Here is a 16151-nt window from a genome sequence, read left to right on the forward strand (position 1 = left end):
TTTCAAACAGTCAAGCATCATGAACATAACGCAAGAGATGGAAGAGAGAAGATACGATAGAGGAAATGGAAACATCAGTCAAAGAAAATGTTAAATCCAAGGAAACTCCTGACACAAAACATCCAGGAAATCTGGGATACTATGAAAAGACCAAACCTAGGAATAATTGGAATAGAGAAAGGAGAAGAAACACAGTTCAAAGGCCTAAAATATATTTTTAATAAAACCATAGAAGATAGGACAAGAAAAGAAAGTACACTAGGCTTATAATAACCAAAACACTAAATGAGAGGAACAAAGAAAGACTATTAAAAGCTGCAAGGGAAAAAGACCAAATAACATAAAAAAGCAGACCTAAAAGAAGACACATGACTTCTCTCAATGAAGACTCTAAAAACCAGAAGTTCATAGACAGATATAATAGTATACATAAATGATCCTAAAAATTCTGCTAGGGAACTCGTATAGCTGATAAACACTTTCAACAAAGTGGCAGGAGACAAGGTTATCTAAAATAATCAGTATCCCTTCTATATACAAATGACAAACAGGCTGAGAAAAATATCAGAGAAACAACACCCTTCATAATTATTCATAAATAATATAACATATCTTGGAAGTAACTCTAACCAAGCAAGTAAAAGACTTGCATGATAAAGCTTCCAAGTATTTGTAAAAAGAAACTAAATAAGTTATCAGAAGATGAAAAGATAACCCATGCTCATGGATCTGCAGGATTAATAGTGAAAATGGCCATCCTATCAAAAGCAATGTACAGACTCAATGCAATTCTCTTCAAAATTCCAAGACAATTTTTCACAGACCTTGAAAGGACAATTCTCAATTTCATATGGGAAAACAAAGAAACCAGGGTAGCTGAAATAAACCTGAACAATAAAAGAACTGCTGGAGGTATCACTATTTTCATTTCAAGTTTTACTACAGAGCTATAGTAATAAAAACCATATGCTATTGTCATAACAACTGACACATTAATCAGTGGAATTGAATTGAAGGCCCGGACATAAATCCAAAAAACTCATTGAAACCTGAATTTGTATAAAGAAGCCAGACACATACACTGGAAAAAAGACAGCACCTTTAACAAATGGTTCTGGTCAAGCAAGATGTCTGCATGTAGGAGCATGAAAATAGATCCTTACTGTATACTGTATACAAAAGTCAACTCCAAATGGATCAAAGACCTCAACTTAAAGCAGATATGCTGAATATGATAGAAAAGAAAGTTGAGAATAGCCTTGAATGCACTGGCTCAGAAAACAGTTTCCTGAATAGAACACCAGTAGCACAGACACTGATACTGACAATTAATAAATGGGACCTCCTGAAACTAAAAAAGCTTCTTTCTCTAAGTCAAAGAACACTATCATTTCTACGAAGTGGCACCTACCAAATGGAAAAGGGATTTTTTCCAACGCCACATTCAATAGAGGACTAATATCCGAAATATATAAAGAACTCAAGAAATACGGCATAAAATATAATAAAATTGTAATAAATAATCTAATTTATTAAAAACACTAGGGTACAGATTTAAACAGAGAATTTTCTATAGAAGAAACTCAAATGGCTGAGAAATACTTAAAGAAATGTTCAACATCTTTAGGCATCAATGAAATGCAAATCAAAACTACTTTTAGCTTCTTGCATTAAGATAATAACACAAATGACAATTTGTGCTGGCCAGGATGTGGAATAAGATGAGCACTCATTCCTTGCTGGTGGGAGTGCAAACTTGTACAGCCACTATGCAAATCAATACAGCATATGGTTTTCCTCAGAATACTGAGGATCTTTCAACCTCAAGATGCAGTCATACCACTTTTTGACATATACCTAAAGGGCACTTCAATCTACCGCAAAGACACTTACTTGCTCAATCATGTTCATTGCTGCTCTGTTCATAATAGCCAGAAATTGGAAACAGCTTAGATGTCCCACAACAAAAGAATGGATTTAAAAAATAAATAAAAACCTTTGACAGATTTACACAATGTAGTATTATTCAGCTGTTATAAAATGTGACATCTTGAAATTTGCAGACAAATGGATTGAACTAGAAAAAAAAAACATTCTTAGTGAGGTAAACCAGACCCAGAAAGATAGATATGGTACATATTCGCTTATATATGGATATCAACCTAAAGTAAATGATAAATAACCTACAATCAGAAGACACAGAGAGTCTAAGTATAGTGGAAGGGCCTGGGGGGGGCACATAGATCTTCCTGGGAAGGGGGAAATATAATTGATTTTGTGGGTGGACTGGGCACAGGTTGGGATGTGAATGACAGGATCAGGTGTGAAGGGGGATGGTAGATAGGGTTTAGAGTGGGAATGCACAGAAAGAAAAATTACAAACTTCTAAGATTATACAAGTCAAGAAGTATTTACTTAAAGATGTATATCTAATCACTTATGCCTTTACTAACTTTGTTAGGCTTTAGCCATTTGGAGAAAGAGATTTGTATAACACTCTGTAAAAGTACACTATAAAAAATCGGGAAATGAGATTCTCATTCTGTCTATGGATTTTTATCTATGGTTTAATGTTTATTTTGATACTAAAATAATTTCAAGTCAAAATTATAATTCTTAAGGCTTAAAATCTTAACAGGAATAAAAGTATAATGTCTTGACTGTTTGAGAGTTAATGCTTTATTGAAAATGTTAAAAATAATTAAGACATAAACTTTAATGATTAGTCACCTTATAAATGATCAAATCCTTTAATGCACTCAGAACTATGTTTATAGCTATTCTAAGTACAAATGTAATTCATTGAGAGGGACAAACTCAGAAGGAGATACCAATTTATATCTTTCACTATATAGTCTTCAATGTATGTTATCAAATTTAAGCCTAAAGCAATTAAGTCAAAACAAGTTTAAAACAAACTTAAAGCTAATTTAATCTGAAGTAATATCCAAAATCAGGTGTATTTAGAAAATATTATAAAAATTAAATATTTAAATATTGTGGGTTAATTTATATTACACCAGCATGGCAGAACATCTCCAGGCTCAAATAGTAACATTATCTTGGTTGAGGCATGATCCCAACAGAGTAAGTTGCATGGAGCTTTCATTACAGCAAAAGGATGCTTGGGGAAATAAGAGCCACTGGATGTTTTCTGCTCCCATCTCCAACTTTGTAAGTCTGAGAAGTTCCGGTTATTGCCAGACCATGAAAACAACTTCTTTATTTATAGGGAAGAGAAATTACATCTCATGCCTCACACGACAGGAGGATGTATTCTCTTGCCCAGTGTTAGTTAGCTAGAGCCTTCACCACATCCTTAATTTCTAGATAATAGAGAGGCAAATAGTAATTACTCTGCCCTCAACATATCCCAAACTGACATATGAGGATGTTATGAACAGGGAACCCTTGTATCTGAGCCTCCCACTCAACTGGTATGGGAACTGCGTGTTAATTCAATTTGGCATGCTCTTTATCCTGGTTTTCAATTATTCCTCTTAGCAAAAACCAATTCCAGGGCCTATACCCTATCCCCCCATGTTCCCTGATTAAATGAGGCTGCTAAATGTTACTTTTTTGTAATTTATTTTATTTTTTCTCATAAATAATACATTTAATTGGGGTAGCTTACTTAGAGTTTCAAAGGTTCAGTCCATTATCATCATGACAGGAGCATGGCAGAATGCAGGCAGATGTAGTACTGGAGCTGAGAGTGATATTGATAGAGGAAACAGGAAGTCAACTGAGACACTGGGCAGATACCTGAGCATAGGAAACATCAAAGCCTGCCACCACAGTGACATACTTGCTCCAAAAGGGCCATACCCACTCCAACAAAGCCAGGCCTCCGTAATAGTGCCACTCCCTATGAGATTATGGGGGCCAACTACTTTCATACTACCAGTAAATAAATAAAAGATTCCAAGAATTACAACTTGCGGCTGGAGATATGATTCCTTTATTAAGAACACTTGTTCTGGAGAGAGGCGGGGTGGCAGCAAACATGTTCCAGGGCGCGGACGGCCAGGCTGGCTACTCGGGCTCCAGATCCATGAAGCCCCCAGGAGGAGAATCGAGCAATCTTTTTGGGAGTCCAGAAGAAAGTGTTCCTTCAAGCAAACCTAATAAGAGCATCTAATATTTTTGGACCAACTGAAGAACCTAAAAACATACCGAAGCGGTTAAATCCTCCAGGGGGCAAAGGAAGTGGTATCTTTGATGCATCGACTACTGTGCAGACTCGACAGCGACTGAACCCACCTGGCGGGAAGACTGGTGACATATTTGGGTCCCCAGTCACTGCCACTGCACCCCTGGCACACCCAAACAAGCCCAAGGATCATGTTTTTCTATGTGAAGGTGAAGACTGTAAATCGGACCTGAAAGATACAACAAACTCACCCAGAGGAGAGCAGAGCGAGAAGGGAAGCTCAAGAGAAGCAGACTATGCCAAGATAACAGAGCCTACACCTACAGTTGACAGTCATGAGCCCAGACTGGGACCGTGGTCTCGGTCCCACAAGGTCCTGAACCCAGCAGGAGGCAAATCCAGCATCTCCTTCAATTGAAAGGCTCCTCCTCTGCCTGTACTCAGACCGGAAACTCAGAGATAGGGTATTGAAATGTTAGTGCTTCCTTTAACCCAAATGAGTCGTGGTGGGAGAGGGGTTGTCATGCGTGTGGGGTTGCCTGCTCATAGGCCTTGATGCCTTTGGCGGGGCTGCAGAAGGACTGTGCCTTCCAGACTGCCAAGATACACATCTGTGGGGATAAACTGGGGCGCTCTTACGCCTGCTCTGTAGTTGTTCTGTGTGGAACAGTAAGGTTCTGGGAAGGGCAAAAGAGATGGCACCCGTTAGCAGAAATCTCATTAGGGTCTGTCTCGTCCTTGTATCAACAGTCTGCTGTTGGGCATCTAAGAATGGTGGTTTGGCTGGGAAAAAAGGAAAGAAAGGGAAAAAAATACCTATCCCTCACTGTGGGATGGAGGAGAAACACATAGACAAAACTCTTAAAGACAGAGTGAGGTCTACATAGCCTTTCCTTTCAGGAAATACTTATCACCAAAATGTTTCCACCGCTGAGGTTACCTCTGAGCCCTAGTGTCTCCTTTTTCTTTTGTTCCCCTCTGTATGTCACCCCATAGTGTTGGAATGTGACTGCTCTTTTTGGTAGCAGTCAACCAAAAATCAAACACTTATTCTCTGTCTTGTCCTGAGTGGAAGGTTTGGATACCCTGATCCTCTGAATTGTAGTCTCCTTCCTGCTCCTACAACCATGTCCAGGTCAAGGTAGTAGCCTCTCTTCCTTTATGGTTGGTTTGGTTCCTGCCATGCCAGGTTTGCATATGGGTTGTTCCTTTTGTTTCTTTCATCAGCCTTGAGTCTAGCCTTAGTTCCTCACCTATGAGGGCTCTTGCTATCAGTGGTTCTTCCTGTACATAAGGCCTCAAATTCTGCAGGGCTTTAAGGACTACTCAAATATGTCTAGGTATTGGGTGAATTTTTGGTTTTCCCGTCTCTCTGTTCCTGTAGTTGGGAGGAAGACCTGATGAAGAACACTGGGTTGGGCGGGTTCCTTTAGCCATCTGCAGAGGTGTTGTTAGGATCAGCATCTTATGAATACCCACAGACTGTGCTTCTAACACCTAGAAAACTTCACTGTGTACACCAAAGCAGAAGAGCGGCCTAAGCCACCTTTAGAAAGCTTCAGACTTCTAAAACTTGTTTGTGAACAGTGCCCCTCAGGCCTGGATAGTGAGTATTTTGGCAATAAGGTCACGACTGTCATCTGACAGCAGAGATCCTGGGCTCCACAGCCATGCTGCCTGCTGCCCGCTATTTCGTGTCAGGCACATCTCCGTCCTGTTCTGTCTTTAAGGGCTGCAGCCTTAGTTCGTTGGTTCCCGCTTGTGGTGGGCGTCTGTGAAAGGGCTCCTGAGTGGTGCTACAGAGCTTTATAGCAGATGCCAGAAATGTCCTCGTCAGAGTTTGGGGAAGCAGCAGTTCTGCAGTCACGCTCATTGACCTAGATGCTCAAGTGCCTGCAGGAGCCCATGCGTGTTCTGCTTCCGGCACCTGGTTCATTGAGGGCATTGACCATGGCTTTGTCAACCAAAGCGTTTAGACCTTTCAGCTGCCCTGTTTCCTGAAGCCAAGAAACATGTATTACATGTATGTAATTCTGTAACAACTCAAATGGCTTGTGGTTAAGTCATGAGGATGTCATTTGGAATTCAGAGTATTTTTTCCATTTAAGAAAATATCATAAATGTTTGTTTCATTTATCCCAGACTCTAACATCTTTAACATATAAGGAAATGATACAATGATAGAAACAAACCTCTTTTTGTAACCACTTTCATTTTTTTTTAGATTTATTTATTATGTATTCAATGCTCCACCTGCATGTACACCTCTAGGCCAGAAGAGGGCACCAGACTTTATTACAGATGGTTATGAGCCATTATGTGATTTCTGGGAATTGAACTCAGGACCTCTGGAAGAACAGTCAGTGTTCTTAACCTCTGAGCCATCTTTCCAGCCCTGTAACCACTTTCTTAAGTAGAAAATGATTTGTGAATTCCAAATTGAATTGTCAAGAAAAAAATCTGACATCACTGTGCTGGCCCTGCTGCTGGTCCAGCGAGAGCAGAGCTCCAAGACCACTTGCTGGCCTGGATGGCTGAGAGACTATGGGAACCTGAGACAGTGACCCACAGCAGCTGCCTACTCGACTCCCCTATCATTCTCTGAAACTGGGCACAGAGCATGGCCAGTCTGCTGCCCAGGAAGAGGCCCTGCCCAGCTAAATCCAGTGGAATACAGTTCTCACACCTGCACTAATCCTTAACACTTTGTTTAAGTGCATTTGGTGCCAACATTTTTCTAGCACTATGTCAGAGCAAGAAACCTGTCCTTACATCATAATGCAATTTTATAGGAATGTTTTGTTATTTTTATGAGACAAAACTGGGTATAAAGATTGAATTAAACTTAGTAACCACAATAAAAAAAAAAGAACACATGTTCTTTCAGAGAACCCAGATTGGGTTCCTAACACCCATTTAAGGGAGTTTACAAGTGTCAGTGTAAGTCCAGAGGATCTGATGCCCTCTTCTGGTCGCTTAGGGAACTGCATGTACACAGTGCACTTAAACAGGCAGGCAAAACACACAACATGCAAAAGAAAGTTTTTTGTTTTTTTTTTTTAAAGAAGTGAATTGCAGCTTACTCCTCAGAAGACACGATAAAGGTCAGAAAACATCAGAATGATCGTTACAGTACTGAAAAAACATGCAACAACTCTCTAGTGCCTTCTCATTGCTCATAGGAGAAACTGTTAGTTCTTCAGCTTTAGCAACATGTTGCTTAAATTCTAGCCACCTTCTGCTCCTTTATTTTATTTTTTAAGTAAGAAATCTATCTTTTTAAATTTTACATACCAATCCCAGTTTCTACTCCCTCCCTTCCTTCCATTTCCTCCACCTACTCCCCCATTCCACCCACATCCACTCCCCAGAGAGGGTAAAACATTGATTTGGGGAAGGTTCAAGTCCTCCCTACTATATCCAGGCTGAGAAAGGTATCTATACAAAAAGAATATGTTCACAAAAAGCTATCACAAGCAGTAGGGATAAATCTTGGTGCCATTGCAAGTGGACTTTCAGTCTGCCCCAGCCATACAACTGTCAACCACATTCAGAGGGTCTAGTTTGGTCCTATGCTTGTTCCTTCCCAGTCCAGCTGGAGTTGGTGAGTTCCCATTAGCTCAGGTAAACTGTTTCAGTGGGTGAACCCATCATGGTCTTTATCTCTTTCCTATATTCTCGCTTCTCCCATTATTCAACTGGACTTTGGGAGCTCAGTCCAGTGTTTCGCTGTGGGTCTCTGCCTCTGTTTCCATCAGTTGCTGGATGAAGGTTCTATGGTGACATTAAAGATATTCATCAATCTGACTACAGGGCAAGGCCAGTTTGGGTACCCTCTCCTCTATTGCTTAGGGTCTCAGCTGGGGTCCTCCTTGTGGCTTCCTGGGAATTTCTCTGGTGTCAGGTTTCTTGCTAGCTCCATAATGTCTCCCTCAATCAAGATATCTCTTTACTTGCTCTCATATCTGTCATTCCTCCATCTCGACTATCCGGTACCCTCAAGTTCTCCTTCCTCCTCCCCTTTTTCCCTTCTCTTTCCTTTTTACCCTCTCTTCTCCCCCTCCACTCCATGATCCCAATTTTGCCAGGTCTCTTTTCCATGTGGATCTACGTATGCTTATCTTAGTGTTCACTTTGTTATTCAGCTTCTCTAGGGTCATGGACTACAGGCTTTTTTATCCTTTACTTTACAGCCAGTGTCCACTTATGAGTGAGTACCATGTTCATCTTTCCGGATCTGGGTTACCTCACTCAGAATGATTTTTCTTAGTTCTATCCATTTCCATGCAAATTTCAATATTTCATTTTTTTCCACTGAGTAGTAATTCAGTGTATAAAAGTGCCACATTTTCTTTACCATTGTTCAGTTGAGGGAGCATCTAAGTTGTTTCCAGGTTCTGATTATTACAAATAATGTTCTTATGAACATAGTTCAACAAGTATCCTTGTAGCATGATTGAGCATCTTTTGGGTATATGGCCAAGAGTGGTATTACTGGGTCCTGAGAAAGGTTGATTCCCAATTTTTTGAGAAACTTCCATACTAATTTCCAAAGTGGTTTACAAGCTTGCATTCCCACCATCCATCGAGGGGTGTTCCTCTTACTCCATAGCCTCTACAGCATAAGCTATCATTTGTATTTTTGATCTTAGCCATTCTGACAGGTGTAAGATGGTATCTCAGAGCTGTTTTGATTTGCATTTCCTTGATGGCTAAGAATGTTGAAAATTTACTTAAGTGTCTTTTGGACGTTTGAGATTCTTCTATTGAGAATTATCTGTTATTTTCTGTACCCCATTTTTAATTGAATTATTTGGAATTTTGATGTTTAATTTCTTGTGTTCTTTATATATTTTGGAGATCACTCCTCTGTCTGATGTGGGGTTGGTGGAGATCTTTTCCCACTCAGTAGGCTGCCTTTTTGTTTTATTGACTGTGTCCTTGCTGTACAGAAGCTTTTCAGTTTTAGAAGGTTCCATTTATTTATTGTTGCTGTGTTTGTGCTACAGGTATTATATTTAGAAAGTGGTCTCCTGTGCCCATACATTGAAGGCTCCTTCCCACTTTCTCTTCTATAAGGTTCAGTGTGGTCAAGTTTACATTGGGGTCTTTAATCCATTTGGACTTGAGTTTTGTACATGGGGTTAGATATGGATCTATTTGCATACATGTTGACATTCAGTTAATGCCAGCACCATTTGTTGAAGATGCTTTCTTTTTCCCATTGTATAATTTAAGCTTCTTTCTCAAAATTCAGGTGTTCATAGGTGTGTGGATTAATATCCATGTCTTCGACTCAATTACATTGATCAACCTTTCATCAAACTTATAAATTTGGATAATTATTCAGACTATTCAATCAATGTCTTTGGAAACTTTCCCAGATAATCTAATGGCGTAATATGATGCTTTATCTCTTTACTTGGTGATTTAGATGCTCAATTTAACCTACTTCTTTTCAAAGCTTCCAGGTGCTCTTTCCTTATGTATGAGTTTGATCTAATTATAGTCACCTTGATTTTCTACAGAAATCTGGTATATGTTCTAGTCAGTTATACAATTGCTTTTAACCTCAAAAAGAAAAAAACCATGTTAGTCTTTATGGGACATTTTTCCTCATTAACTTTGGCCCTTAATGTTGTCCACAAGGTTGTACAGTTATTACCTCCTGACTAATTTGCCACAAGCCATCCAACTCATTCCCTCTTCTTGCCATTCTAGGCATGTTTTCTTGATGCATAACTGAAACAACTAGACCAAAGTCTTTGCTACATATGTTAACTTCTCAGTCTCACTAGCTCTCAGAAATCCTTTAAAATTTTCATCTCAGATTAAAATCTTTCATGACCAACTCAAATCTTTGGTTGCTACAGAAATCCAAAACTAAATCTTACTGCTAAGGATGGGACTTATGTTCTCTGTGAATGAAATGATGCTGCTTCCACCCCAACAAATCCTACCTGGTTTGAGATTTATTCCAGAAACATGGTAGTGCAAGGAATCAAAATAATCACACAGAAACTGCATTTATTAAATCACTGCTTGGCCCATTAGCTCTAGCTTCTTATTGGCTAACTCGTACAACTTAATTTAACCCATTTCTATTAATCTGTTAATCTGTATATAAACACAAGTTTGTAGTCTACCAGCAAAGTGTCAACATGTCTGACTCTGGCCTTGGATCTATGGCATCTCCTCCTGACTCTGTTTTCTTCCTCCCAGAATTTAGTTCCATCTTCCTCACCTACCTACGTTCTGCACTATCAACAGGCCAAGACAGTTTCTTTATTCATATCAAAGCAACACACAGACAGTAGAACCTTCCATACCATTTTCCCTTTTCTATTTAAACAAAAAGGAAGGCTTTAACTTAACATAGTAAAATTACAAATAACAGAAACAGTTATCAAGCAAGAATTACAGTTACAATATTTATATCTACTTTATCTTTTATCACAACTAAGGAAAACTATAATAATAACTATCTATTCTTCAACTCAATCAAAGACTCCAGAAGGTTATAATATTACCTAAGTAAACAGGAAATACATGTTAAGCAACTTCCAAAATTCTAGAACTGACAGAGATATCTCACTGCCTGGACAGTCACCCAGAGATCTTATGTACCATTGGGGCATCCATCTTCAGCCTGCAGGCCCATGCTGTGGGAAGTATTACAACTTGTAATTACCTGCCTATTGCGCCATGGTCTCATATACTATATATGTGGAAACCGAACCGGGCATCTTTCCCTTCTTTCCCTTTGTTCTCCTTCCCCTTGCTCTTTTCCCTCCGGTTGCTCCTTTGGATCATGTGATTCAACCAGTCAAATGGGGGATTCTGATTTGTGAGTTTACCCCTTAATAAATGACTATCTATTTCTCAATTCTGAGCTAGTGGGGGATTTCTTTTAAGTGTCCAACCACCATAACAGCTGGCACCAGGGGGATGTAAAACTCCATGGCTCAGACAGGCTTACTTTTGTCTAAGCGTTTTGTTTGATTTTGTTTTTGTTTTTTGTAAAATCCCTGTCACAGTGGATTTTGCAAGTGCATTTTTACAAGTGAACATGCTATTTACCAACCACTGCAACCCCCGGGGCAATTCTTTGTCATGTGGCAGCGTGTGCAGCTTCTGGGTTTCTGTTCTCTGTGCCTGGACTCTGGGTTTTCTTGCTTTGCGTATGGAATTGATTTAATTACATTTAATTTGTTGAATTATTCATATTTCCCAGTCTTTAACAAGTACCAAGGCGGACACTAACATAGGACCAATGCATTGGTTCTAGTCGCAACTCAGAAACAGTGCCATCTGCTGGATAACAGGTAATATGGCAGATTTCGTTTCCGCTGGAACTTTCAGTGCTTTCTTTGCTAATACTATGGATTGTATTATGTGAGGCTTATATGACTATGGAGGTACCACAATTTATTGGTTACTAGGTTTCAGTTTTATTCTCCATATTCTATCATTAAGGAAGAATACGGAACTCTTAGGAATGATACAGTCTTTACAGACTAATAATGAACAGCTAGTTGACAGGATTAATATAATTGAAAATCAGAGGTTATCTGAACAAGTGGATACTATGATAGACAGAACTGACTCCATATATAAGGCTACTAGGAAGTTATCTGAAAGAATTTATACTGTTGAATTTGACATTCAAACGTTATCAAAAAGTTTTGATAAATTAACAGACAGAATGTACCTCCAGGATGTCAATCTACACAAATTAGGAGAGATCGGTTGTGGACTCTTAATGACTTTCAAAGATTGTTAGGAGACTTTCCAGTCTATGTCTGGCTGTTGGAATAACACCTGATCTAATAATTCATTTAAACAAAACCTTAGATGGTGATAAAGACCTGAATAGTTCCAGAGAATTAACAGCTGAAGCAGAAAAGGAATTGATGATTGTTGAGGAGAAATTACAGGAGACACATGTGGATAGGGTGAATCCAAATATTAATTGTATTCTTGTCATATTGCCTTCCAGAATTTCTCCTACAGGAATTTTAATGCATATGAATGATATTATCTTAGAATGGATCTTTTTACCACATACATCAAGTAAAAAATTAAAAACTTATGTGGAAATGTCTCAGAATTAATTCTAAAAAGTAAATTGAGACTTTGTCAATTAGCAGGTATAGACACAGAAGAAATTATAGTGCCTTTCACTACTGATGAAATAACAAAGTTATGGGAAGACAATGAACCATGGCAAAAGGCTTGTGCTAATTTTTGGGAGAAATAAATAGCAACTATCCCAAAAGCGGTAGACTTAACCTTATAGAGAGATCTTCTTGGATACTTCCTCAAATTGTACGTGATGCTCCAATAACTGGAGCCCATACATTTTATACTGATGCTAATAAATCAGGGAAGGCTGGTTACAAATCAGATGAATTGAGTAAGGTGGAACAAAGTCCTTATACTTCTGTCCAGAAGACAGAATTATATGCCATTCTTATGGTGCTAAGGGATTTTAAAGAAACTCTTAATATCGTTATGGATTCACAATATGCAGAAAGAGTTATCTTGCATATTGAAATTGCTGAATTTATACCAGATGATACAGAGTTGACTTCATCGTTTATCCAGGTATAAGACATAATCAGGAATAGGCTTTGTCCGATGGACATAACACACATCCGGTCCCATATGGGTCTGCCAGGTCCTCTAGCACAAGGTAATGCAGAAAAAAAATTATTGATTGGAAGCATGTTGCAAGCCTCAGAATTTCATAAAAACATCATGTCAATAGCAAAGGTTTAAAGAAAGAGTTTTCCATTACATGGTAACAAGTTAAGGAGGTTATAAAGAGTTGTCCTACTTGCTCTTTCTATAACCAAACACCGCTAGCTGCAGGGACTAACCCAAAGGGTACTCCAAGGAATGAAATCTGGCAGATGGATGTGTTCCACTTTGCAGACTTTGAACAATTAAAATATGTACACCAAACCATTGACACATATTCAGGCTTTCAGCAGGCAACTGCTTTAAGCTCAGAAAAGGCTGGTTCAATAATCACACATTTATTAGAAGTTATGGCCATCATGTGTATACCTGCATAAATAAAGGCAGATAATGGTCCAGCATATGTCTCTATGAAAATGAAATGGTTTTCCGCTTATTATAATATTAAGCATGTTACAGGTACACCACACAATCCTACAGGTCAAGCAGTTATAGAAAGATAGAATCAAACTATAAAGCATATGTTAAACAAACAAAAAGGGATGGAAATGCCCCCAGAAATAGGTTATGTAATGCTTTATTAACCTTGAATTTTCTTAACACCAATGAGAAAGGAACTACAGCAGTAGAAAGACATTGGATAATGAAAAAGTCTGCTAAATTAAGTCAGCCGGTTTATTTCCAGGATATTCTGACCTCACAATGGAAGCCAGAAGATGTGCTCCATCGGGAAAGGGGTTTTGCTCTTGTTTCCACAGGAGAAGAAAAATTATGAATACCATTGAAATTAATAAATATTCAGGTTGAAGAGAAGAAACCTCTTGGAAAGGAGAAATGACAACTCAACAACAATGATGATAATCATACAGGTGGTAAGAAAAGCATATAGGATGGGGGCAGGGTTCTGTTCTTATCTCTGCAGGAAAACATTCATCTTCAAAAAATTCAAGGGACTCTGGATGTTTGAATCCTGACAGTTGGAACATTAACTACCCAATAAGGATCATCAATAAAATCGAATATCATCCGTAAGCACAAATATTTGTGCTTACGGATGATATATATATATATATATATATATATATATATATATATATATATGTGTTTATATATGTGTACTTATAAATATATAAAGCTGGTTTTAGAGTTGGCCAATGGCTCTGTCCTTCTTTAAATCCAAGCATGTTGTTAAAAGAAAAAATCCAGAGTTTCTATATCATGTCAAGAGCTGTTTGATATGGGGCAGAAAGAAAAAAAAATTTAGAAAAAATTACCTTTCTTCATATCTATTTTTGTCTTTATCATACCTTTAATTGAATATATATGTCTATATAAATGATGTTTTAGTTTTCCGCAATGAACAATGAATTTTCCTACAGTGATCTTTGAAGTTTCCGCCTGGTTGATATGACATCATGATGCTGATAGTACTACTACAAGACCTGTTTTGGATACCAGATGCACAAGGTGGTTCCAAATTCGTTAGCTAAAATGGTACACGTTTTTACAATGTTCTGGCCAGACCTCCACAAAATACTCAGAAACTATTTGCAATCGTACCAGACATTAATCTTGAAACTTAACCATCATTTTACTTTCACAGGGTCCCATAGAAAGAATATCACCCCCATGACAGCTAAAGGTAATTCTAGAAGCCAATATCCCCCCTCCCAACAAAGTTTGTCCTCAGGGTTAGGGACATCATTTAGGGTTTGATTATAATTGGTATAGAGTTGGGAGTTACGGGAAATTTTTATAAGCTCAGGGATCTCTCTCCAAAAAAAAAAAAGGGAAAACTGAATGAGTTAATAGATTGATATGAGCTTACTCACACTAATAATAATAGTGAGTAATAAAGTGAATACTTATGAGTTATTATTTATAGACAATTACATTTGTATAGATTCTTGTATATTGATACAAAGTTAAATTATATTGAATATTGTATGCATGCATGCTTCTAACTCTGTTTAAAACATTTTTATATATTGATATATATTTACCATATTGCAGTGTATTTTTCTACCACTGATCAAGATACTTATACATTGTTTACATTTGGAGGTCCTTATCCTCATTTTTTGCACAGTTGTTTATTGTCTTAGTCTTTAAGTTATATAGGTATTAAGAATTATAGATCTAGTCATCTATGTTTGTCGTACTTATAGTTAGACTAATCAGGTTCTTTAGATACATAGAGATTATATTCTGCATAGACAGATGATCTTCAACCACTTTAAAGAGCTGTAGAAAATGACATTTAAATAACTTGGAGTTCTGTTTAAGTGAGACACAATTGCTCTTGGCAGCACTGATCTATTCCTGAGGGAATGTTGAGTACTGAAGACACTCCACTTGGAGCTTGTTTTCTTCTTGGCAAAAACTGGCCTTTGGGCAAAGAAATACCCATGTCTCAACTACTGACAAGATATATAATAACCAGAAATAGATAAATAGGACTGTCAAATCTTGCCAAGACAGGGTAAGATGGTTTTGAAAAATTTCTTGCCAGCATTTTAAAACAGCCATGGCTTTTTTCCTGCTATGGCTGAATCAGGAAAATCTCTCTTAAAGGAGCTGTAGCAAGCCACCAGAAAATAGCAAGAAGTTGTGTTAACCTCTTTCATTTTTTTTTGTCTAGAATTCCTTTTCAAGCCCTCTTAGGTTTTGTGTGGATTTAGTTGACCATGTGGGCACCAATTGCTGGCTCTATTTGTTCATCAATCTGCAAAATTTTTCTTAGAATCCAAGACTTACATGTCTGAAAGAAATTGTACCTAAATGATTTCACCACAGGCCAAATAAATATTTTAATACTGTGACCTGTCAACCAGGACTTCCTCACAGATAGCTCATAGAGTTGTGGCTCCAGGGAACTTGTATCAAGTACATACCAGACCAAATCCAGTTTTTTTTTTTCATCTGCCTGTATTCCCTCTGCTTTCTCCTCAGAGATGTTCTGTAACATCTTTAATCTGCTAATTGGATACAAAATTGCCATTCTCCCAGTGGGCCTACTATCCACAGACCTCAACACATGAGATTAGGAGAAGCTTCTGGCTCTCCAGTACTCATCACTGTCATAGGACTAGGAGCCAACCACTGTCATCCCTACCTCAAGGCTGCTTCCATCTAGAGAGCTCCTCAGCTGTGTTCACTCAAATCTTGTCTCTTGACCCTTTTATTACTTTCAGGTTCCTCTTGCCATACTCAGTCTCTCCAACAAACTCACAACTAAAATGGAAGCTGACCAGTTGCAAGGTGGTTTTAACTCCTCAACCCCTAACTAACTTTA

General features: G+C 38.2%; 1 pseudogene; it reads left to right on the forward strand.

Annotated features, from left to right (window-relative positions):
* The first annotated feature begins 4006 nt into the window (after nt 1-4006).
* On the forward strand, nt 4007-4571 carry LOC121438990 (annotated as a pseudogene).
* The last annotated feature ends 11580 nt before the right edge of the window (nt 4572-16151 follow it).

Source organism: Microtus oregoni, unplaced genomic scaffold (genome assembly GCF_018167655.1).
Source record: "Microtus oregoni isolate MIOR12 unplaced genomic scaffold, Mior012 000059F_ref0000304, whole genome shotgun sequence".
NCBI lineage: Eukaryota > Metazoa > Chordata > Mammalia > Rodentia > Cricetidae > Microtus > Microtus oregoni.